This window comes from Dasypus novemcinctus, chromosome 24, assembly GCF_030445035.2.
Source record: "Dasypus novemcinctus isolate mDasNov1 chromosome 24, mDasNov1.1.hap2, whole genome shotgun sequence".
In the NCBI taxonomy this organism is placed as follows: domain Eukaryota; kingdom Metazoa; phylum Chordata; class Mammalia; order Cingulata; family Dasypodidae; genus Dasypus; species Dasypus novemcinctus.
Window position 1 is genome coordinate 12,073,011 of NC_080696.1, and position 24,955 is coordinate 12,097,965.

General features: G+C 37.6%; 1 protein-coding gene across 2 annotated transcripts in view; it reads right to left on the reverse strand.

The window, feature by feature from the left end:
* Positions 1–24,955, reverse strand: part of TASP1 (taspase 1) — a 274,012-nt gene that overhangs the window by 235,578 nt on the left and 13,479 nt on the right. The gene's annotated exons all lie outside the window — the stretch shown is intronic.

Consider the following 24,955-nt stretch of genomic DNA (forward strand, 5'->3'; position numbering starts at 1 on the left):
CAGTGTACCTGTCACTTAATATAAACTAGTCACACTATATATTAACTTTCCAATTATAAATAATATGCATAAGCTTTTAAAGTGGTCATTCTGTAATTGATCTGACATGACTCACTATGTATATAATTTGTAATCATTATATCTAATCAGTAGGCAGCAATCCTTTCAAACCTGTCAGACCCTGTTCCTCTCTTGTTTAGAAACCTACAAATGGTTTCCCATCACACTTAGAATAAAATCTGAAGTCCTAATCCCCAAGGTTCATAAGACCCTACATAATCTGGCCCCTCCCTTCCTCTCCCAAGAGCTTCCTGTGCACCAGCCACATGGTCTCCTTGAATACCCTGAGCACACCAAGCACATCCCCTCCTCAGGGCCTCTGCATTTGTCATTCGGTCATAACTTCAATAGTTACTGAGTGCCTCCTGTGCACCAGGCACTTTAGGGAATATGGCAGTGAATTAGAGGTAGAATCTCTGATCTCAGATCTTTGAATCCAGTGAGTTGAGAAGGACAATAAATAAAGGTTATGCATGTGTGTATGTGTGTAAGTATACATGTGTTATAAACCCATGGTGACAGAATTATATAGAAGAATGAAGAGGGATAAGAAGGGACATAGAGTACTTTCCCCCTTGACCTAGAATTCCCTTCCCCAACATGGTTGTGTGGCTTTTCTCCCATTTCATTCATGTCTGTTCAAATGACATCTTCTCAGAGGGTTCTCCCCTTACCAGCTTATCTAAAACAACATTTCCCACCCTTCTCCAACCATTCTCTATTCTCTTGCTATTTTATTTTTCTTATGGCACTTTCACTACCTGATATTATATATAATTGCTTGTCTCATTTTCCCCATAGAATGTAAGCCCCAGGAATACAAGATGACTACCTTGTTAGGTGCCGTATCCCTTTGTGTGTGCAATGCTTGGCACACTGTAGGAACTCAATAAATATCTGATGAAAGAAAGAAGAGGTATTAAATGCAACTGGATATAAACAGAACTGATCACTGTAAACTTCTGACCCTAATGTAAGCTGATATTATTTCTTTCAGGTTACTCCTATGGAAATGCCAGGAAAATATAATGGGGTGTTAAGAATCCAATCTTTTCACATTAAAAACAGAGAAATGAAATAAATTCAGGTAATAGCATTTTCAGTTTCTACAAGATGGGATTAAAAGCAAAATGATTTTTAAGCTTACTCAACACTTTCAGAAGAAACAAGCCTTTAAAAAGTGAGAGCTCTTTGACTGCCTAACCCAGTAAAGAAGGCAGGAAAGCCATGAGACTAGTCCCATAATATGGAAACCCTTTCCTTTTCATGAATTTGTGAACGACAAGCCGAGGCAAAGATCTGCAAAGCATTACTCTTTCACCATAAACCACAACCTGTATTACCCATTTAATGTCCTTTGCTGAAAGTATAAAATAAAATAAGAACTGTTTGCAAGGCTACAGGGTATACTGTACCTCTAGGGATCTATTATGAGTCCTCTATTAACAGCTCTTACAGATGCAAATAATTTAGTTTTCAAATGCTGTATAAAAACCAGACTGGCACATTGTAAAATCATTTTTATGTGAAATGATTTATGTTTGTTCAATTTTCAATTTTCCTTTATAGGAGAAGTTAGACACTTACAGGAAATTACTAATATGTTAGTATTCATACCCTGTCACTCAAGTGTAAATTCAACAAACATATCATTAGAAGAATGAAATGTAGAATGAAATATGTCTTCATATGATTTCTTATTCAAACTTAAGTATGCTAAGATATCAAAATTTAATTACTGACTTCATAATAAGCATCTAAAGCTGATGAGAAAGGAAAAAACAAAAGGCTTCAAAAGGCTTTTGAAACTATTTTCTTGAATCTTTTTTACATAGAATAGTAACAGGAGGTATACTCCATCCCTTTACTCCGGTAAATCTTGTACAATATGCCTATCTTACCGAACACTATTCTAAGAATTACAAATTCCCTGGTATTGCATCACCAATTCTTATCATTTACAGGATGAATAAAGGCCAACAAAACTGTATGGTTAACTGAGAAATCATTTTGGGATTTTGTTTCTTTCTTTGGCAGCCAACTATGTTCAAATTATTAAGAACTGGGTTGTGGAAAGATTTCCAATTTAGATTCCTCTATGGTGGTATAGGCTAAGATTCATTCATTTAACAATTATTTATAGGGCACTAATGTGCCAGGCAAACCTTTCCTGTAAAGGGCCAGACGGTAAATAGTTCAACTCTGCCACTGTACTACAAAAGGAGCCAGAAAAAATACACAATGGATGAGAATGGCACAGTTTCAATAAAACTTCATTTATGGATCCTGAAATCAGAATTTCATATAACTTTCAAGTGTCACGAAATATTATTCTTCTTTTGATTTTTCTCAACCATTTAAAAATGTAAAAAAAAACATTCTTAGCTCACAGACAATATAAAAATATACAGCAGGCTATATTTGGCCTGCAGGCCATAGTTCGTCAACCCAATTTAAATCACAGGGATACAAGGAGGGAACAAAACAGAAAAACCTTTGCCAACATGGACCTTTAATTCCAGCTAGGGAGACAAATAAGAAATTCAATAAATCAAATGGTATATTAGATAAAAGTAATTTGATGATGGAAAATGAAACAGGACAGGATATGAAAAATAGGGGCATGTTAGGATGGAAATAAGGGGAGACAAAGAAACCGAAGTGGCAGATACTATTTATTTCCCATTTTAACTCTTTATTTTGCCCCATAATTTTAAACTTACAGTAAAGTACAATCACAGTATAAAGAATTCCTATGTATCCTTCACCAAGATTCCACAAAAGTTAACATTTTACCACATTTGCTTTCTCACTCTTTCTCAAAATCTGGAAATTAGCACTACTATCATACTATTATGCAACTTATTTAATGGGGATTTCACTTACTGTCCCAATAATGTCAATAATGTCTTTTTATTGCATTCAGTTGTCATATCTCTAGTCTTCTTTCATGTGGAATGGTCCCTTGGTTTTTCTTTGTGGCTTTAAGTTATTGATATTTTTCAAGAGTACAGACTATTTTACAGCATGAACCTCTACTTTGGTTTAACTAAGGCTGTGTTGTCAAACACAGTACATACCAGGCACAAGTGGCTATTTAAATTAATTAAAATTAAATTGAATTCATTATTAAAGCTATTAATTTAAAATAATTAAAATACAAGTAAAAACTCTAGTTACTCAGTCATACTATCACACCGTGAGTGCTCAAAACATGCAATGCTCTGGCTGCTGTGTTGAAAACAGACTGTGATGTATATTTGGGCAGGTAGGGGGAATTGAGTTAAGGTTGGAAGCAGGGAGACCCCTCATGAATCTATTACAGTAGTCTATGCAAGAACATACTGAACAAATAAAAAGCCTTGAGTCTACAGTAACACAAAAAAACTTTTTGCTGTTCTGGACAGAGGAATGGCAGCTAATAAAAGGTTAATGGAGAATGCACTTCATATCAGTTACTCATTATAAGGGAAAAATGTATGTTTACAGTGGAGAAAACTGGTTGTCACTACCTTAAAATCAAATGATCAAACTTAGCATCACTAAGAGGGAGATAATCTACGTTGTGAGTCTTCTGATATGACATGAGTATTCATTACCTATGACATAACCCACCAAGAAAGTTAATCTGAAACTAATCAAACTTCTAGACTCTCTTTTAGATTGCAGGATTTTTAAAAATATTTTTTAAAATTTATTGAAGTATATCACTCACACATATACATAAACGGTAAGTACATAGTAACTTACAAAACATACATCACATCATACAGGACTCTCATAACCCACCCTACCACCAATACCTTGCATTGCTGTTAAACATTTTAAACTAATGATTAAAGAGCATTGTCAAAATATTACTACTAACCAAAGTATTTTCCCCCAACCAACCCTATTATTATTATCTTTATATCATTTATATATAAACATACATAAACAATAAGTGTATAGTAAAAGTAGTGTACTTATAAAGCAAACACGCATAATATTATACAGGGGTCCAATACATCAATCTTCCACCAACACCTTGCACTGGCATGAGACATTTGTTACAGATTATGAAAGAACATTGTCAAAATCTTACTACAATAAGATAATATTGTCCTTATCTTACATTTGGTGTAGTTTCCCACAACCCACCCTATTATTATTCTTCAAATATATTTTTTATGACAGAAGTTGTAAACTTATAAAACAATCATGCACATCTGCAGAATTCCCAAACAACATCTATCAACATACCGGACTGTGGTGGAAAATTTATTACAAATAAAATAATATCATCTGATTGTTACCACGTCCATAGTGTACATTTGGCACACGTTCTCCACACTGCCCCATTATCAACACAGTACATCTCTGGCATAGATGCAAGAATATTATATTATTACTGCTAACTACAGTCCATAGGTATCTCCAGTTGTATTTTTCCCACGTGTCTTGACATTCCCACCACCCTACAGTAGTAATGTACATTTGCTCTAGCCCTAAAAGACACTCTTGCATCTGTACCATCAATGACAATTCTCATCCACCTCTTGGTTTACTGTGCTATTCAGTTCCTAGATTATTCTCTAGCATTCTGTCAATCAGCATTTACATCACTAGACTACCATATTCAGCCACATCCCCATTTATAAACTAGCTGTTACTATTTGTTACTATCTATTCCATATATCTCCACACTTTTACATTAAAGCTAATTAAAACTTCTATATACATTAAAATCAGTAGTCCACCTCAGTGCTCCTCTTATCTCCTTTAAAAATCTACCACCTACCACCAGGGTTTGAAGATATTTTCCTACAATTTCTTCTAGAAGCTTTATGGTTCTTGCTTTTATTTTTAGATTTTAGATCCATTTTGAGTTAATTTTTAGATCAGGTATGAGATAGGGGTCCTCTTTCCTTCTTTTGGCTATGGATATCCAGTTCTTTCGGCACCATTTGTTGAATGGACTGTCTGCCCGAGCTGTGTGGGTTTGACAGGTTAGTCGAAAATAACTTGACCATACATGTGAGGGTCTGTTTCTGAACCATCAGTTTGTTTCCATTGGTCTACATGTCTGTCGTTATGCCAGTACCATGCTGTTTTTACCACTATAGCTAGGTAATATGATTTAAAGTCTGGAGATGAGACTTCACTTTTCCTTTTGAAGATGTTTCTGGCTATTCAGGACCCAGTACCACTTCAAATAAATTTTATAATCATGTTTTCAATTTCTTAAAACAATACTGGTGGAATTTTTATCGGGATTGCATTGAATCGGTATATCAATTTGAGTAAAACTGACATCTTTATGATATTTAGCCTTTTAATCCATGAGTATGGAATGTTCCTCCAGTTATTTAAGCCTTTTTTGATTTCCTTTAACACTGAGTTGCAGTTTTCTGAATACAAGTGCTTTACATCATTGATTAAGGTTCTTCCTGACTATTTGAGTTTTATCTGTCATATTTTATTTTTCCCACCATTTTGATATTTTTGCTTACTTTTATTGATATAATCTTCATTTCTAGACTCTCTTCCAAGCCTTTCTCTCCTGTCGTTTCTTTTTAGACTCTAGCATACCCTTTAGCATTTCCTGAAAATCTGGTCTCTTGGTTAGAAATTCTCAGTTTCTGTTTATCTGTGATTATTCTAATCTCGCCCTCATTTTTGAAAGGCAATCTTGCCAGATTTAAGATTCTTGCCTGGAAGTTTTTCTCTTGTAGTATCTTAAATATATCATACCACTCTCTTCTTTCCTCCATGGTTTCTGGTAAGAAATCAGCACCTAATCTTATTGAGTATTCCTTATTTGTTATGTATTGCTTTTCTCTTGCTGCTCTCAAAATTCTCTTTGTCTTTGGCACTGGACATTCTGATTAGAATGTGTCTCAGAGTTGGTGTATTTGGATTTTTTCTGATGGGAGTATGTTTTACTTCTTCGACATGGATATCTATGTCCTAAAATGGGGTGGAAATTTTTATCATTATTTCTTCAAATATTCCTTCTGTCCCTTTTCCCTTCTTTCTCATTCTGCGACACCCATGACACGTTTGCCTGTCCTTTGCTGTCTTTACGTTCCCTGAGACCTTGTTCAATTTTTTCCATTATTGTCTCCATCTGTTCTTTTGTATGTCCACTTTCTTAAGCCATTTTGTCAAGCTCACCAATCCTTTCCTCTGCTTCCTCAAATCTGCTATTATGATTCCAATGTTTTTTAAATTTCATTTATTGTGCCTTTCATTTCCATAAAATCTGCTACTTTTCTATGTATGCTTTCAAATTCTTCTTTGTGCTCATTCAATGTCTTCTTAATCTCTTTAGCCAACATGGAGTTGAAGAATGTCAACCACCACACCATGGAGCCTAGAGTGCCTACAACTGAAAGCAGGAGGACTGCATTCAATATCCATGTGGAATCTAAACCCCCTCCTGACATAGATGTGCAATGGGCACAACCAAGCCAAGGTCCACAGGAAGGAGGAATACAGTAAGGATCAGAGTGGACTTAATGATATTCTATTCATGAACTATTGTGGTTAATAATCAAGAAAATGTGGCATTGATGTGGAAAAAGTGGCCATGGTGGTTGCTGGGTGCGGGGAAAGGGAGGAAGAGAAGAGATGTGGAGGCATTCTCGGGACTTGGAGTTGTCCTGGGTGGTGCCCCAGGGACAACTGCCAGATGCTGTATGTCCTCCCATGGCCCACTGGATGGAACGTGGGAAAGTGTGGGCTATGGTGTGGAACACGGGACATGGGGTACAGCGATGCCTGGAGATGTACTCACCAGACGCAATGGATGTGACATGATGATGGGGAAGAGTGTTATTGTGGGAAGAGTGGTGGGGTGGGGGCGGTGGGGGCAAATGGGGACTTCATATTTTTTTAATGTAATATCTTTTTAAAAAAATGAATTGAGTAGAATTTGAAAAAAAAATCTCTTTAGCCATCTCACTGAATTTATTAAGGAGATTTGTTTGAACATCTATGATTAGTTGTCTCAGCTCCTTTACATCATCTGGAGGCTTATCTTGTTCCTTTAACTGGGCCATAGCTTCCTGTCTCTTGGTGTGGATTGTAATTTTTTGTTGGTGTCTTGGCATCTGGCTTACTGGAGTATTTATTCTGGGTGCAGTGTTGCTCTTTAGGTTACGGCTTCCTGCCCTTTCTCCCTTGTTGCTTATGCAGTCGGAGCCAAGGATATAGTTGGTGCTATAAGCTGTGGAGGCTCAAGCTGTCCTCACTGCCCCAGGGACTGATGAAGCTTCTTCCAACTTTCTCCTTTGCCAGGGGTAGGACAGAGTCACAGCTGTGTGGAATAATCCAAGTAGTGCAGGCCTAGACTGTAGTTGCCCAGAGAGACTAATAAGGCTTCATACCGCTTTCTCCCCTGCCTGGAGCAGGTATGGAGCTGCAGGTGTGGACAGCAATCTATGTAGTGCAGGTCCAAGATGACCACAGTTGCCCTGGTAGACTTCCAAATGTTCAGTCTGTGCCAGCCAAAGGTACCTGCTGTTACCTGGATAGGGTGGTGCAGGGCCCACCAGCCTCCTCCCTGCCAGAGGTGGGGCTGAAGCTAGGCCAGGGCTGCAGACTGATCTGGGTGAAAGAAACCAATTCCTACTGTCACTGTGATTTTCGGTCCTGGCTTCCCCTCAGGCTGGGGGCAGAGTCAATATGGCGGCTACCAGGCTCTTTCTGACTTGGACAGATTCACACCCTAGCTGTTCCTAGGGTTATGCCTTAGCCAGCCAAGTCTACTAATCAGTAGCGAAAATCAGTGGCCAACCATCTCCTCCTCCCCTGTTTTTGGGAATTGGAGCTTCCAATTCCAGCCACAGGATAGCTCTTGGGGCAGCTTGTGCCGCCAAAGTAGGGCAATCTCTTGCCTCTGTGGCTTGGCCGGTATTTTCCTGGAAAAGCTGGTGAGGTGCAGTGGCTTAGGCTAGAGCTGCAATCTGATCTGATGGAAAGAAGCTGGTCCTTACCAGCACTGTGATTTTCAGTCCTCCCAGCTTCCCCTAGTGCCAGGCACAGAGTTAAGATAGCAGCTCCTGGCCTCTTTATGACTTGGCAGGCTCAAACTTTAGCTGTTTTCAGGATTATACTTTAGCCTGCTGAATTTACTCATCAGTAGCTAAAGGAGGTACCTAACAGTCTCTTCCTCCCCCATTTTTGGGAAGTGAAGCTTTCAATTTCAGCTGTAGAACAGCTCCCAAGGCAGTTTGTGCCTCCAGTGGAAGATGGGCACTGGCCTCCATGGCATGGAGCACTCTACTTACGAATCTTCTCTGCAACCCTCCTTGCATTCCTTCAAGGTTGTGACAGGATGCTCTGATCTCCTGGAGTCCCCACACAGCTGCTTCAGCTAGCTCCAGATAGCTCTGGGTGTTTACTAACTACCCTGTAGCAGGAGCTGATTCTAGGATCCCCTTACTCTGCTGCTATCTTGCTGGTTGCCTCTGTAGGATATTTTTTTAAAAGATGGTAGAGGAAATTAAATGACAACAAAGTATTCAAAATGTGAGACCATATGCAAAATAAAAACTAGGTCTGTTTAAAAAGAAAAAAATCAATAAAAGACACTCTACACAAATGAAAAAATTTTAAAGATATACTAGATATCAAATGACATTAAAAATTATTATTTGGTATGATGATGGAATGGTTTATAGGAGAATGTTGTTTTTAGAACACATACAATAACATGCTCATATACGATAAAGAGAAAGCAAGTATGGTATAATGTTAACAATTATTCAATCTGGACAGAGGGTAGATAGGTATTCAATGTACAATGCTTTCCATTTTTCTATGTCTTTGAATTACTTTTTCAATGACAGAAGTTGAGGATTCATAGAGCAATCATGCTTAAAATAAAAGAAGGCTATATTGGAATTTTTTCTAATAAAAAATTAGGAAAAAAAGTCTAAGCAAGAGATGATGGTAGGTTAGACCAAGGTAGTGCCATGAAGGTGGTGAAAAGTCAGATTTTGGATGTATTTTGAAGATAAACCAAGAGTACTTCTTGATGGAATGGAAGTGTAGTATGAGAGAGAAGTCCAGGATAAAAAGCAGGTTTTGGCCTTGAGCCATTAGATGGACAGACTTCATATTAACTAAGATAGGAAAGTTCAGGAAGAGCAGGTTTGATAAAAAATATCAGGAATTCAGTTTTGGACATGGTAATTTCAAGATGCTTATTAGGCAGTTCAGTGAAAATCTCTACTTAGCAATTGGACAAATAAAGCTGGAGTTCAGAAAAGATCCAGAGATTCAGGGTAGAGAAAAATTTAGAGTCATCAGCATATAGGTGGTATGTGAAGTCATAAGACTACATAAAATCACCACTGGAGTAAACGAAATACACCTTCTTTAAAGAGAGATCTGCCTGTCACCACCTTAACCAAGTGATCAAACTTAGCTCAGAGTAGTGGGACGACCTGAAATTAGGGGCCTTTTATGAAGTAGTTATGCTAAATGCATTTAACCTGCATTTAATTATACCTTCAGACCTAACTTTAGGTTTATAGGACATAAAGGGAACAAAGGGACATGTTAAATGGCCCCTAAGAAAACAGTCAGATAAACCCAATGTATTAGTCAGTCAAAGGGATACTGATGCAAAGTACCAGAAATCTGTTGACTTTTTGAAAGGGTATTTATTTAGTGTAGAAGCTTACAGTTACCAGCCATAGACTTCCTTCACCAAAGTCTATAGTCAGGTGTTGGAACAAGATGGCTGCCGATCTCTGCAATGTTTCAAGCTTCCTCCTCCTCTTAAGGCTTCATGTTTCCAGTTTCTTCCAACATCATTTGTAAGCTGGGATAAGTCTTGCCTCTCTCCTGGGTCTCGTTTATCTCCAGGCTCAGCTGCTCTGTCTTCTCCACAAGGTCACCTATAAACTATCAGGCCAATGGCTCCTCTCTCTTCCTGGGGCTTCTGCCATGTCTATGGAGCTGTCTCTCTTCCTCTGTGTTCTTCTCTAGTGTTTATTTCCTGGGGTTCCAGCTCCAAAACTGCAACCTCCCTTCTCGGCCATGCAGTTTCTCTGTGAGTACCTGCCCACCAAGGGGGCGGAGATTCAACATCCTACTGATATGGCCAGATCAAAGCCTTATTCCTTATTTAATCAAGTTAAAGTGAAACCTCTGAATTCAATATAATCTAATATGCCCAGAGGAAGAGACTAGTAAAAGCATAATCCATATCTATTTTTGGAATTCACAAACAATATCAAAAGCTTCCCCAGTAGGGGAAGACTCTACCAGGTAAGTTGCATAAAATTTTCAAACAATCAATGTCATCAAAAAGGGGAAATGGTGGGAATAAAGTAAAAGTGATTAAAGAGAAAAAAATCAAATGCAATGAGTGAACCTTAATTGGATATTGGTTCCAAAAATATGACAAAGGCAGCGGATGTGACTCAAACGGTTAAGCATCAGCCTCCCACATGGGAGGTCCCAGGTTCAGTTCCCAGTGCCACCTGAAAATAAACAAACAAACAAAACAGCAAGCAAAACAAATGAAAAAACCAACTCAGGAAAGTCGATGTGGCTAAGTGGTTGAGTACTGGTTTCCCACATATGAGGTCCCGGGTTCAGTCCCTAGCCCTGGTACTTCAAAAAATAAATAAATAAATAAAAATATATATGACTTAAAACAGTTTCAGAACAAATAAATTATACAATTAATAATATATGATATTACAGAATCTTTGTTAATTTGGCTAAGTGTGATATTGGTGTTATGATTATGCAGGAGAATGCCACTATTCTTAAGTGCTATCTATTGGGAGTATTTAGGGGACAACTGTCCTTATGGTCACAATTTAATTTCAATTGGTCCAGCACTATTCTTTCAACTTTTCAGAAAGCTGGAAAACGTTAATAAAGAGTATTTTTAAAATAAACTCCGTAGGAAGTAAGCCTATTATATCTGCCCCCATCACCAGGAGAAATAACTTATCAGCCTTTGATTTCCTTCCAACCATGATCAAGCTTTAAACACCAAAACACAACATAGACTGGGACAAGATCAAAGTATTGGTAACCTTGTTTAGCTAAGCTGCATTAGCTGCCCCTTATTTTAGATTTTAGATCCTCTCTTTTTTAACCTACAGTATGTACACATACTCCATTCCTGAGGTGGTTTGGTCACCCCCCCTCCCGACAACCACCAATACTGAACCATAAGATGCTGCCAAACTCTATTGTAAAGATCTGTGGGAGTGGAAGTGGCTTCAGTGGTTAAGTGCCAACATCCCACATGGGAAGTCCCGGGTTCAGTTCCCAGGACCTCCTGAAAAAGCAAACAAACCGAAAAAAAAAAAAAAAAACCAACAAGCGAAATAAATGAAAAAACCAACTCAGGGAAGCCAATGCAGCTCAGTGGTTGGGCACCAACATCCTACACACAAGGTCCCAGTTTCAGTCTCTGGCCCCCAGCCCCTCAAAAAAAAAAAAATCTGTGAATCACACATTCTCAACACTGTCAGTAGATCTACTACACACTATGACTTCCATACTATCTACTATTTTTGGATGTTCATAAGCATGATTAATAAACATATTCAATTGAAAATGGATTTTTTAAAAACCTGTACATGAATGTTCATGGTAATTTAATCCTAATGGCCAAAACTAGAAGCAACCCATATTTTCTTCAATGAGTGGATGGTTAAACAAACTCTGGTATATTCATGCCACGGAATACCACTCAGCAATAAAAATGAACAAATTATTGATAAATGCAATAACTTGGATGAATTGTGCTGAATGATAAAGAGCCAATCACAAAATGTTACATATGCATAATTCCATTTACATAATATTCTTAAAGTGACAAATTTATAGAACTAGAGAAGGTGGTTGCCAGGAGTTAGGGAATAGATAGGGAAAGGCGGGAATTGGTTATAAAAGAGCAACATGCGGGATGTCTGTATTCCTTATATTAATTATATCAATGTCAATATCCAGGTTGTAGCAGTGTATTAGAGTTTTTTAAATATTACTGTGTTAGTCTGGGACAGTATGTACCCCAGAGAAGATCATATTCTTAGAACTAATCCATTCCTGTGGGTGTGAACATATTATAGATGGGACCTTTTGATTAAATTACTTCAGTTAAGGTCCTCTGATTAGATTATTTCAGAAAGGCATGGCCCAGGGTAGGTCTTAATCCTCTTACTGGAGTCCTTTATAAATGGAATGAATATGAAGAGACACTGCGGGGGAGGGAATGGGACACAGAAGCTAAAAGAGACAGCCAGAAGAGCAAGAAGGTGAAATCAGTGGACTGCAGAAAAGAGAAAGTCACAGAGCAGCCAAAAGCTGAAAACAATGGACCCAGAAGAGAAGGCAGAGACTAGTAGATGCCACCATGTCTTCAAGGAGAGAGCCCTGATTTTGGACACTTTGCTCCACCTCAGAACTGTAAGCTTGCTATCTAATAAACCTCCGTTGTAAACGTCAACTCATTTGTGGTAAATTGCTTTTGGCAACTTTTAACTAAAACTGCTACCTTTGTGGGGTAAAGAGTGTAAGAGATCTCTGTGTATTATATCTTATAATTTTTAAAAAATTCATCAATGAAAATTTTCCAGATATCCCTCCCCAAAAATTCTGATTTAGGTCAGGTCAGGTGAAGAGAAAGAATTTTTTTTTTCTTAAGCTATTTCAAGTGATTCTCCAGCTGCACCATGGCCCTCACCTTGAGAAACTCTGACCTAAATAAGTTGCTTATAATTTCACTTTCTCCTCGAATCCCATCTTGAGGAGACTTGTAAAAGCATCTATCAACAACAGTACAGAGGAAGGGGGCAGTAAGAAAGCTATAAATGAGCCATAAGAGGCTGAAAAAAGCTAGCCACTCAGGGGGCTAAGATTCAACATTAACTGAAGAAAAAGTAGGTGGATTGGAAAAAAAATTAATAACACAGGTAAGTCACTGGGAAAAGGACATAGAAAGCTTTCTGAGCAACCATCACAGATGCAGCCACAAATATTATGTACACAGCAATGATTTTTGTTAGTATGTTTTCCATTAAGTAGTAGTAGAATCAAGATGAATGATGTTGGAAGTTAAATATCCTTTAGGAGGTTAGCAAGAAAACATTTAGAAATCAGGACAATGTGCTTTTACTTATGGTCATTTCTGGTATGTTGTTCACCACAAACACTGGAAAGAGAATTTTACTCCTGGGAGTAGAAATAAATAAAAGAACAATTTAGTTCAAGCTTAGTTAAGGTCACAGATTATTTTGATCTGCTTTAGCTCCAGGTCAAAAGTCTTTGGAGTAATATTTTTTGGTTCTAGTTCAGATTGCTTCAATGGGAAATTTTTGAAAAGTCTTTAGTTTGATTTGAAGTTCATTTTTAAAATAAGTTAATACTTAAGCCCAATTCCAATTTTAAAAATTAAATCACAGCTCATTACAGTCTTACTTTTAGTTTTGGTAGAAATCTCTGTGTCGACAATTTGTAACCTCCAGAGCATTAAACCAATGTCACTTAAGCCATCAATTCATTATTTCTGCTTTTTCAACAAGACAAAAGTTGGCATCTCTGCCTGAGCCTTAATTTGCAGTATCTTAAAATGAAATACAGTCTTATTTATACAACCTCCTACACTCAAAAGAGGGAGCTGTCATTCAACCCTGGCAGGCTGCAGCCCTAAGAGAATGTAGGCTTTATGTAACCAGATATTAAAAAAAAAAAAGCTTGAAATTCACATTTTTATATGTCTCCTGATTTTTGAATGTTGGCAACAAATTCCAATCTTTAAAAACTCATCTAGTGGTCCAACAGATAGGGCGTCCGCCTACTACATAGGAGGTCCAAGATTCAAACCCAGGGCCTCCTGACCCGTGCAATGAGCTGGCCCATGCGCACTGCTGATGCACACAAGGAGTGCTGTGCCACACAGGGGTGTCCCCTGTGTAGGGGAGCCCCACACGCAAGGAGTGTGCCCTGTAAGGAGAGGCGCCCAGTGCGAAAAATGTGCAGCCTGCCCAGGAATAGGTGCCACACACACGGAGAGGTGATGCAGCAAGATGATGCAACAAAAAGCCCCAGGTGCCACTGACACAAATACAGGCAGACACAGAAGAACACACAGCAAATGGACACAGAGAGCAGACAACTGGGGGGGCGGGGAAGGGAAGGGGAGAGAAATAAATAAAAAATAAATCTTAAAAAAAAACTTATCTATGGCCAACCAACATACATCTGTGAACTGTCTCTTTTGCAACCACTGGCCTACATCACTATTTAAAGCATAAGAGGGTCTTAACCTTCCTCAGATACAAAATCTGGGTTCTGCTAAGTCTTCAGTTTTCTATGCACTGCAGGCATAGTAGCACTTCAGGCAAAGTAGCTCTTTGACACAAAGGTAAATCCTGACAACAAATCGTGAGTTCATTATAATGCTTACTTGAATATTTAAAATAATATACTTACCTCTCATTACTTAAAGAAGAAGGAAGAAAATAAATACAGAAGTAAGCCACTTAACCTGTATTCTAAATTTCGTGCCAATTCACCTTTAGTAAGAAGAGATAGGGTATCAGTCATAAATACTACATAATCTTCTGGTTATGAATAACAGAATTTATAAAAACATTTTTGCTTGTCCAAAATAAGTCAGATGAGCTTTCAAACCAGAATCCACAGGAAGGAGAATCATGAAATATCATGGTATTTTTCTCAACACTACCTTGAACACCATTAGTATAAACCAATTCACCTACAACTTTACCCAAGGGTGAAATGCCTTTAGCCGGATGATAAGCGAAAGCACTGCATTTTCTTTGGAGCTAGTAGCTTTTAGGAAACAAAATAAAACAAAAATAAAAACAAGCACATAAAACTTACATATAAGTACATGGGAGGAGGGAACATCAAGGTAATGTGCAAAAATGGCACAGAAATAATCTGGTGAAATGATTAAGGAATAATGAGAATTTATAAATTAGATAATAGGTTAAAGTTGGCTCTTGTGCACTCATTATGAAATTTAGTGATTTCAAGGTGAAGGCAATAAGCACATGAAATAAGGCAAGTATTAAATTTTGAAGAAATGATGGCATTGAGGTAGACAAGAGTTATAGGGAAAAAAAATTCTTATAAACAAAGGAACAGTAACAATCTACTCAAGTACCCTGCCCAGGAGCATGACAGTTAGCTTACTTGGGCCCCTCCCCTCCATCTTCTTCCCTCGCTTCCCATTTGCCCCTTCTCTGCACTCTGGACAGGATTTAGCAGATGGCTTGAAGGGTGGAAATCTACCAATTTTATTGCCCTTTGTTCAGTTCTGGAAAAATACTGAATGAGGAGAAGGTGAAATGAAGAAAAACTATTTTTTACTTAATTATTTAAAAGATAGCTGTGTTAACCTTGCTTCCCATGACTGTGAATAACCGGAGAACATGGGCTATAATAGAAATCTACAACATGGAAATAGCAAGATTATGAAGTCCTCCTAATGTTTGGTACAAGATTGACCTAAAAGGTAGAATTTTCACAACTGGATCTAATTACAGGTAATGGAACAAAAGCATGGGATTTATTATCATGGGATGACAAAAAAAAAAAGTCAGAAAGAAGCTAGAGAGAGAATTTAATTTAATATTCAGTGTGCAAGCAGTCATTAACTACACCTTAAAAGATTCCTAGAACAAAAAGAAAACTAAATTTTAAAAATTTAAAAAATTATTTCCAGAGGGCAATTTACCATGATAAATATTCTTAAGTTAATGTTTATGTATTGGAATCAAGAGATATTTGCAAATTCATTTTCCGGTCAATGAAAATAATAACCAGAAAAACTATTTTCATCCATGTGTTGAAATAAAACACATAAGAGATTACTTCTGCAGTGTTGCTGCCCTGTTCTTAAAGGTATTCTAGGAAACAGCCATGTGAAAAATGTTTTCAGCCAAATACTGGCCAATTACAAACAATTAAGACATGCCTTGCTGAGATATATACTATTAATTATGTTTTAATTTTTAACCAATTAGTATTACATTAATAAAAAGTGGAAGGCTCAAGAATTAATGGGTTTTTAGCAATAAGCTTCAGCAGAGTTGACCAGAAAACATTTTTACTAGGCACAAACGAAGTATCTTTCATTCATTAATACAGAACCTCAGGGCATACTTAGACATTAGATGTTCAATTATCTAAAAAGTGTTCCTAGGGAAACAAAAAAATTTCCATTTTCATTCTGTAACTGCTCCTTAATGACAAAGTATTCTTTCTTTTTGGCATTCTCTTTTTTCTCTCTACCTCAGGACATATTTACAGATGCACTGGCTGCTTTACAGACATGCTAAAAGTTCTTGCAGTGGTTGATCAAAGTTGGAATGCCTGAGGAAATTACTCAACTTAGACAGCCCGGAATTATATCTGGCCAAACAGTTAGAGTACTCTACTTTAACATGTGTTAAAGTAATATTTCAGCTATCTTGGATGTAAATTGAGAGAACATTTGTTTACATCCCATTCTGGGAACACTGAGTCAGATAGCGTATAGTGAAAACCCAATTACAGTATCTGTGACAGTTAATTTTAAGTGTTCAAGTACATAAAAGACAACATTTTTGTAAAAAAAAACTAAGAAGAAGAAAAGGGAAAAACTTCACACAAAAGCATATGTACTAGGAATTAAGCCTTTTTAAGATATTCAAGAAGTACTCAAGCTTTTCTAGAAATGTCAGAAGAAATGGAAAAGGTGGTGATATTTTGTTCATTAGAGCATTTGGTGATTTGGTTTAAATATTCTGTCAAAAATGGAACCATATTTCTTTAATTTATTGTTTAAATTATTTTACTAAAAAAGCACTATACATCTGCACTCGCCTTCTATTATTAATCTGCCTAATTTACAAATAAACATACAACATAATTAAGCAGAAAAACGACTTCACAGAAATTTGTTTTAGTGTTTTTTTAATTGAAAGCCACAGAATTGCAGTACAAAGAGTTACTTGTCAAACATAACACAAATCTCTAAAATAAAATATTGGCTTCAGTAGGCTTGTACATCTGAAATAGTTTTAAAGTTTGTTTTAGTTGGATTCTTTATGATGTCCAGGAAGAGGTTAGCACACACAGTACCTGAAATTGTCCTTTACACATGAGCCATTTCCCTAGTACTGCCAAATTTGGCATCCACTCATACTTCCCTTCATTCTAAATAATTATTCCATTTAACCATGTTAACAATAATATGGAAATATCACTCAAAAAGAACCTAAGAGATCATGGAATTAAAATAACTTAAACCATCCTGCTACCAATGTGAAGACACAGAATGACAGGAGCAGGGGGGATTATTAACTTATAACTCCTCCATTAACTATGCTTCTTTTTATTAAAACAACTTCCAACATCACTTGGAAATGCTGCTAACATCTGCACATACTCCAGGAGAGGGAAGGATAAATAAGTTAGCAACACTGAATTTCTGGGAAGCCTAATGTTTTATAGTGTGATGCCCCATGTTACAGCATATAGGTGTCATGAACCTGTCAGAAAATGTGTACACCATGAAGGAGGCTAGACCCTGAGTGAGAATGACTGCCAGTCATTCCTGCAGGTAGGAATTGCCAAGGAACTTTTGTCAACAGGGGAGCTTAAGATTACATTTTAAGCTGCTTGCTCTGCTGTAGTGGCATGCAATCCCTCACTGTTCTAAGTCTTAAGTAAAGTCCGTTACCCATATAAAAATTAGAATAGCAATAGACAGATGGTAGATAAAATTTTAAAACAATGTTTTGCTCTGCTTTGATGCAGAATTTAGGTTATGATCTTGGTGAGAAACTAAAAATCATGTAACTTAAGTTTCTTCCTCAGTCCTTCTTTCCAGATCCTGAATAAAGGCTTTCCTGGGTTTGAGAGACAAAATCTTAAAATCAAAGAGCAGTTTTGCAAATTGACTTTCATGATAGCAGTCTGCAATTTTGTTGAACACAGAAAAATCTTCTTAGCTTAGCTCTTTCCCCAAAGCAAAAACAAAACAAAAAATCACCACACACACACTCAAAAAAAGTAGATGACAGATTATGAAACAACTGATGCCCCAAATGATACATATCCAAAAATAACACACACACACACACCAATTTTTAAAAATTACACTATAAATTCAAGGACCAATAAATCTAATTAAATCCCTTTTGCTTAATGTTCCCTATCAATATAAGACTAGAAGACATTTTACACTCAAAAGTCCAAAAGTCTGAATTGCTTCCACATAGCCAAAACACAGGATTACCACCAACTCTACCATACCACATGGAGCTTTAAGAGCTCCAAACAGAATTCCATAATTCAATATATTCTTGGAGAGTAACGACTCCCAGGCCAAAAAAAAAAAGGGGGGGGGCTCACACATAAAGCTACATGCTCCTCAAGATCTGCTAAGTCTGGTGTATGACCACATCTCCTGCCAGAGTCAGCCAAGATGAGGTTCACAAAGCTCATCAAGAAATGGCTGGAAAGAGTTGAAATACTTCTTCATGTTCCCATCAGAACAAAGTAAAACATAACAAGCTCTGAACTTAAATATTTTGTCTTAGTCAAAAGCTACAACAAGGTTTAGATGCAAGTATAAAATTAATCTAGGATGTAGTAATTGATTCAGTTTTCTTTTTATTCAAAAAAAAGGGGGAATAGGGAATCACTGCTTTTCCATTAAGCAGGTCCTTTGTGCTATACAGCATATTTAAGTTCTAGGGTCTTAGAGAATGAACTAATGTGTAAACACGAACAGTAAGTTACAGGTTGCCCCTTAGTGCTAAAGGTAAGAATCAGCATCAGTACCCCCAAAAAAAAGTGTTTTAAAAAGAGCGTAACTTACTTTTACTGTCCCAGGCTACCTGGGCTCTGTCAGGTGCTTCTTTGTCTGCACATGTCCACCCTCAGCCTGTCTTCTAATTAAATCAATGCTCTAGCAGCAGAACAAGCAAATAAGTTGCCTCCCATCTGCGTACAGTTCTTCAGGACACATTTCCCTTGGTCAGAAGGTAGAAATTCTTGGGAGAGGTGATTTTCTCTGCCTCTTCACAAGAAGCACATGGATACTTGGCTGATGCAACTCCATGAAGTGTAACTGTGTGTGTACACCTCAAAAAATAAAACAAAAAATGCAGAGAAACATAAAGACTCCATAAACAGCTGGAACACACAGAAATACTGAAGCATGATGGAAATACTGCTATACAAGCAGGCAAAATAGGGTCTTTGCCTGAAATAATCAGTGATAACAAGTATAAAAAGAAAAAGAAAAAAAAGGAAAAAGAACATCTAAAGTCAAAACTCGAAATTCATGCAATGAAAACATTTTAAGTACTACAATGGAAAAAAAGGTAAATATCCTTACATCACATACATACAAAGACTTCTTCCTCCAATAACAGAAAATAAATGATACCATCAATGGAAGGGAAAAAAATGAGAATTTCAAGGATGGTAGGCCTAAAATTAGACTTACCAGCCACATTATGGTTAACAGACACTTGTGCACATGTGAATTAAATGCACCAGTATGTTTGTCACTATTGGGGAGGCGAGAGAAAGAGAATGAGGAATCGCTGAAACACTCAGCTACCCTCTGCTTATGAGAAGATGGTTTCAGCAAAGCAAAGAGTGTACAAAAGAATGGAGATGCTCATTTATTTAAATAATTTTTTAATCTCTCAAATAAACAGAGATGACCTTAAAGCAAATGTCCACAGGTTTTTGCAATAAAAACCAGAGGACTAAGGAGGGCGCAAGGTGTAATTAAGTATCTTCTCACAGAGAAACCTCACAAGCAAACTTGTTAAAGTTTTGCTGAAGAAAAAGGAGATATATCAGGCCTTCCGAATGTTCCCTTATGTCCTAGATATGCCCATATTCCAACAACAAACCACACCGCCACATGATATCCATGACCACTGTGCATTTAAAGGACTGGCAAGCCTTAGGCGACCTCTATCCCCCTGAGGTACACAGACCACCCCAGCCAGATGTACGTAGTCCAAAGGCAGGGGGTATGACCTAACGATACAGGGCACAGAAGCCTGGGCTGGGGTCCACAAATAACTGACTACTCAACAATGACCCACATCCTAGAGATCCCTGCTTCAAAGAAATGCATGCAGAGGAGGCCCGGTATAAGAGGACAGTGATATACAGATTACATGTGACAATAATATATATAATAATATAAATAATAATCTAAATACACACTTTCTTTTCTCATACTTCATAATATCAGCCATCTGGATAAGAAGTTACTTCTTAGAGGACTTTCCCAGAGTTTACAAGCAAGCATGACAATGGATTGTATGGAGAGTCAAAGGCAATAGACTGTTTTTAAAAAGAGAGAAATAAAATCTTGTGCCAAATAAGTTCTGCTCTTTAAATGCCAAAGCATTTGGACAATAAATTAGTTTCATCATGAATTATCTCTCCCTTGTGCACAGGGAAAGTTAAAGGATGAATCTAGTCAATGAAAGACCTATAGGATCCATTTAGAAAATTTCAACAAAACATTTTTAACAAAGGACCCTGTGTCATTTTCTCTAAATAAAATTTTTAGAAAGTCATCCCTATCACACTACATTTAATGCTTAGTATTCTACCTACCAAAATAAGCAGTTTTCAAAATCTCTGAGGTTATATCATGATCTTCAAAATCTCAGCCAGCTTCATCAGCTTTCTCACACAAGACTACAAATACCTCTTCAAAAGTCTGTCATTCATATTTCACCTATAATTCCCTACAAGAACTTCTTAAATCTGCTAGCTACTTTTCTATTAGAAAAGCACTGATATGCAAAGAAAACTTCAGTATTTACGAGTAGTTCATTTTCAATCACAATCTATGAAACACACTTTCTACCTAGGACCATTCCTTAAACACAGACACACAAAAGCAGTGACATTGTGATTCACCTAAGTCTATATCCAGTTTCCTCAAAGAAGAAATTCACATCAAAAGCTATACCATGTTAATGTGTAAAATTGGGGTCTGGGGTTTAAAATCCACCATCGCTACTTGAACCAAAACTATTTCAAAAGCAGCCAAGAATGCAACTATCTTCCAAATGAACAGCCCAGATTCAAAGACCAAATTGTTTTATAATATTTATTTTTTCTGATTTGAGTAAAATCAGAGTACTATTACCCAATGACTAGAAGTAATTTTCCCATCAGTTACAAGAATAATCTCCAAAAACTATATAAATAGCTAAATGAAGCAATGGGGTCCAATTAATTTAACAATAAGTCATTAAAACACGATCTACAAACTGACCTTTCCATTCTCTTCCTCACATATTGAAGGTAAAGAAAATGTACTTTGGAGTCATATCGTTTTCATTGCCACACTGCAGAGTGGCCACATTCTCTCCGAAAAACACTGAAGAAAGAAGCTGGTCGATTTAATAGACAGGAACTTGTGCATTCCCTTTCTCACCCCTCCCCTTTACCCTTCCTCCCCTCCCCTGCCCTCTTATCCACTTATGTAAATAAAGGAAACACCCTGTCTGGTGTCCAGAGTGGTAGCTTTAGGAAGTGACAGCCTTAGGATGATGCTGCTTGTCTATAGGGCTGGCCGAGAAAAATGAGGACACCACCAGCTTACTGGTTTCTGAGAAAAGCTCAATAGTGACGTCTGGGTGGTCTGCATAAATCCCTTCGGTGTACGTGTCAGTTGTTCTGAAAACATTCCTCTCTTTCATTTGCCTCTCCCTCCTTGACACTGCACCAAGTTGAGATGAGCGCATTTTTTACTTTTGGGGTAAATGCAAATATCATATATTTTAATTTACAAGGCTGTATACTCCTTCTAGCCAATTAAGCATGATTGAACCACTTCGCTCATTTCAATCCACAGCTAGTTAAGTGTTCAAGGAATTCAAACCAATTTTAGTATCGGCCTAAGTAAAGGCAAGTGAAAAAAAAAAGCATACTTCTTAAAATCAAAAAGTACATCCCAAAGGCAAAAAAGAAAAGGTATGATGGCTGTCTGCATCTATTCAAATAAATTGGTAAGGCAAGACTTAGCTCTACTGCACAATGGATCAAAACTAAAAAATAAGTGGTTTCTCTCACTAAAACAATATAATTCGGGCTCCTGGATTTTCCTTAGCACTTTTCTATAGGCTGAAAGGGTAATATTGTTATTTACGTTTTTCTAAGTACAGAAAATATTAGAATCCGATTTTCTTACATCTTTCCATGGACCCACATTATCACAATCCTTCTTTAAATTCTTTATTTGAAAAACCTCACCTCACCCTATATAAAGGTAATGAATTACAATTATACCAGATGACAGAAACTGCAGGGGGCAGTATAAGCACGACTGTCAACATAATTAATTCTTAAGAGTCTGGAAGATTCTTCCAGTTAGTGCAACCTTAGCCTTTAAACTACTGAATGTATATTTCAGGGGAGCAGATGTGGCTCAAGCGGATGAGTGTACGCTTCCCACATGGGAGGTCCCAGGTTCCATTCCTGGTGCCTCCTGGAAAAACAAAAACAAACAACAAGCAAAACAAACCAAACATACAAAAGAAACCAACTCAGGGGAAACGGACTTGGCCCAGTGGTTAGGGTGTCCATCTACCACATGGGAGGTCCGCGGTTCAAACCCCGGGCCTCCTTGACCCGTGTGGAGCTGGCCCATGCGCAGTGCTGATGCACGCAAGGAGTGCCGTGCCATGTAGCGGTGTCCCCGCGTAGGGGAGCCCCACGCGCAAGGAATGCGCCGGTAAGGAGAGCCGCCCAGCGCGCGAAAGAAAGAGCAGCCTGCCCAGGAATGGCGCCGCCCACACTTCCCGTGCCGCTGACGACAACAGAAGCGGACAAAGAAACAAGACAACAAGACGCAGCAAAATAGACACAGAGAACAGACAAGGGGGGGAGGGAATTAAATAAATAAATAAAATCTTTAAAAAAAAAAAAAAGAAACCAACTCAGGGAAGTCGATGTGGCTCAGTGGTTGAGTGCCAACATCCCACATAAGAGGTCCCCGGTTCAATCACTCAGAAAAGTCCCCAGTGAAAACAACCTAACAATGTCATAGATTCAACCAAAGAGTTTTTAAAGATAATTATTTGAAATTCTTTCCCAAATTTAATAATGAAAGGAGAGAAAGTGTACTAAACTTATTCAGTACACTATGGATCTATATGTATTAATCCAATAAAACATGTCTGTTCAAAAAAAACAAAACTTGGGGAGTGGCTCATGTGGTTGAGCGCCTGCTTCCCATGTACAAGGACCCAGGTTCGATCCCTGATACCTCCTAAAAACAAAGAAATGAACGAAAAAACCAATTCTCATTGAGGAGCAGATGCAACTCAGTGGTTGAATGCCTGCTTCCTGTGTATGAGGCCCTGGGTTTATTCCCTGGTACCGCCTAAAAAGAAAATAACAAAAAAAACTTCTTTCCTCATTCTCAAAAAATACAAGTCATCATTCAAAACTATAAAGCTTAATTATTCATGAGTAATTATTTTTAAGTATGAATAAGTAAGCTCTTTTAAAGTAAGATTCATCACTGGGGAAAAATGCAGTGAACTATGCAGTATGACTTGAGAAAGTTAAAGTTATCTTAAGATGACATGAAAAACTTAATTTTACTCAATTTTATATTCGTAAGTGCCATCATACTATATCCCCAGCTATGCAGTAAGCTTCTTTCCTCAGACCCACACTGACTCCATGCACTGGTTATCTCAGTACATTACCTACTGCACGAAGTAGAGTAATTTTCAGTTAACAACTGAATTAAATTAGATGAAGCCTTCTTGGTGCATTTTGAGTAAAAGTAAGACTTGGTGATATGCACATCAAACTTTATTGCTAATTTTGTATCTTTTGTCCATAAGATACAATTAACCTTTCCTTGATGTTATAAAACTTCTCATTAATAGTTACCATGAAAATTCATCTCACACATATCATTTACAAAACACATCATAAGATAATAGAAATAATTGCTAACCATTATGAGGTACTTACTATGTGCCACACATTGTGCTAGTGGGTAACATATCATTAACTAAGTTATTCTTCACAACATGCCATTGAAGTAGGAATTATTATCCACATATTATAAAGGGAAAACTGAATCAAGGAGAGGCCATGACATGCCAAGGGATACAAGGTTAATGATAGGCAGACTCGCAGGAGATGTATCAATTATGTCAAGATGAAACCACATATGCCCAAGTCAAATGCCTCAGGGACAAAGCTACAATAGAACTGATACACGCCATGAACTACATTAGGACCAAGCCAAAGGCATTAACAAAAGAAATGCAAATCAGTAAAGCATGATCAAAAGTGTAGCTACATGATTAAGTAGAGAAATACAGAGAAAACATGGCCAGCACTTTTAGTAAACTAAAGAATTTTTACAGGGAAAGGCAAGGTCTGGCAGGACAGCATAGATGTCCTGATTTGAGAACATAAACACAAGGGCCACGGTCCAGTCAATTTGGGAAGGCCTAATCTCGCTATCACCTCCTCCCCCAAACATGTCACTGATTTATCTTAAAGTCTCAATTTGACCTTAACCAGAAAACTAATTGTTCGCTATAATCCTCTACACTGACTGACACAATCTATCCTCCATAAATTTAAGCAGCAAAAGTCAACCTTCTGAAAACCTCAGTATTTTCTTGACAAACTCATCATCAGGGCTTCAGAGTAAGAGAACTGAGAGATCCTCACTCTGGAGCACAAAGAATCACAGCAAACACAAGAGCCTCGCCCCTCAGTTTCACCATGTCTGCAGTTAACTGGCGAACAAGATAACAATCATACCCGACAAGACACTCATCACAGCTTTAGGATATACATGTAAAGTTAGGTGTGTGAGAGAACCTCCCCTTCCACT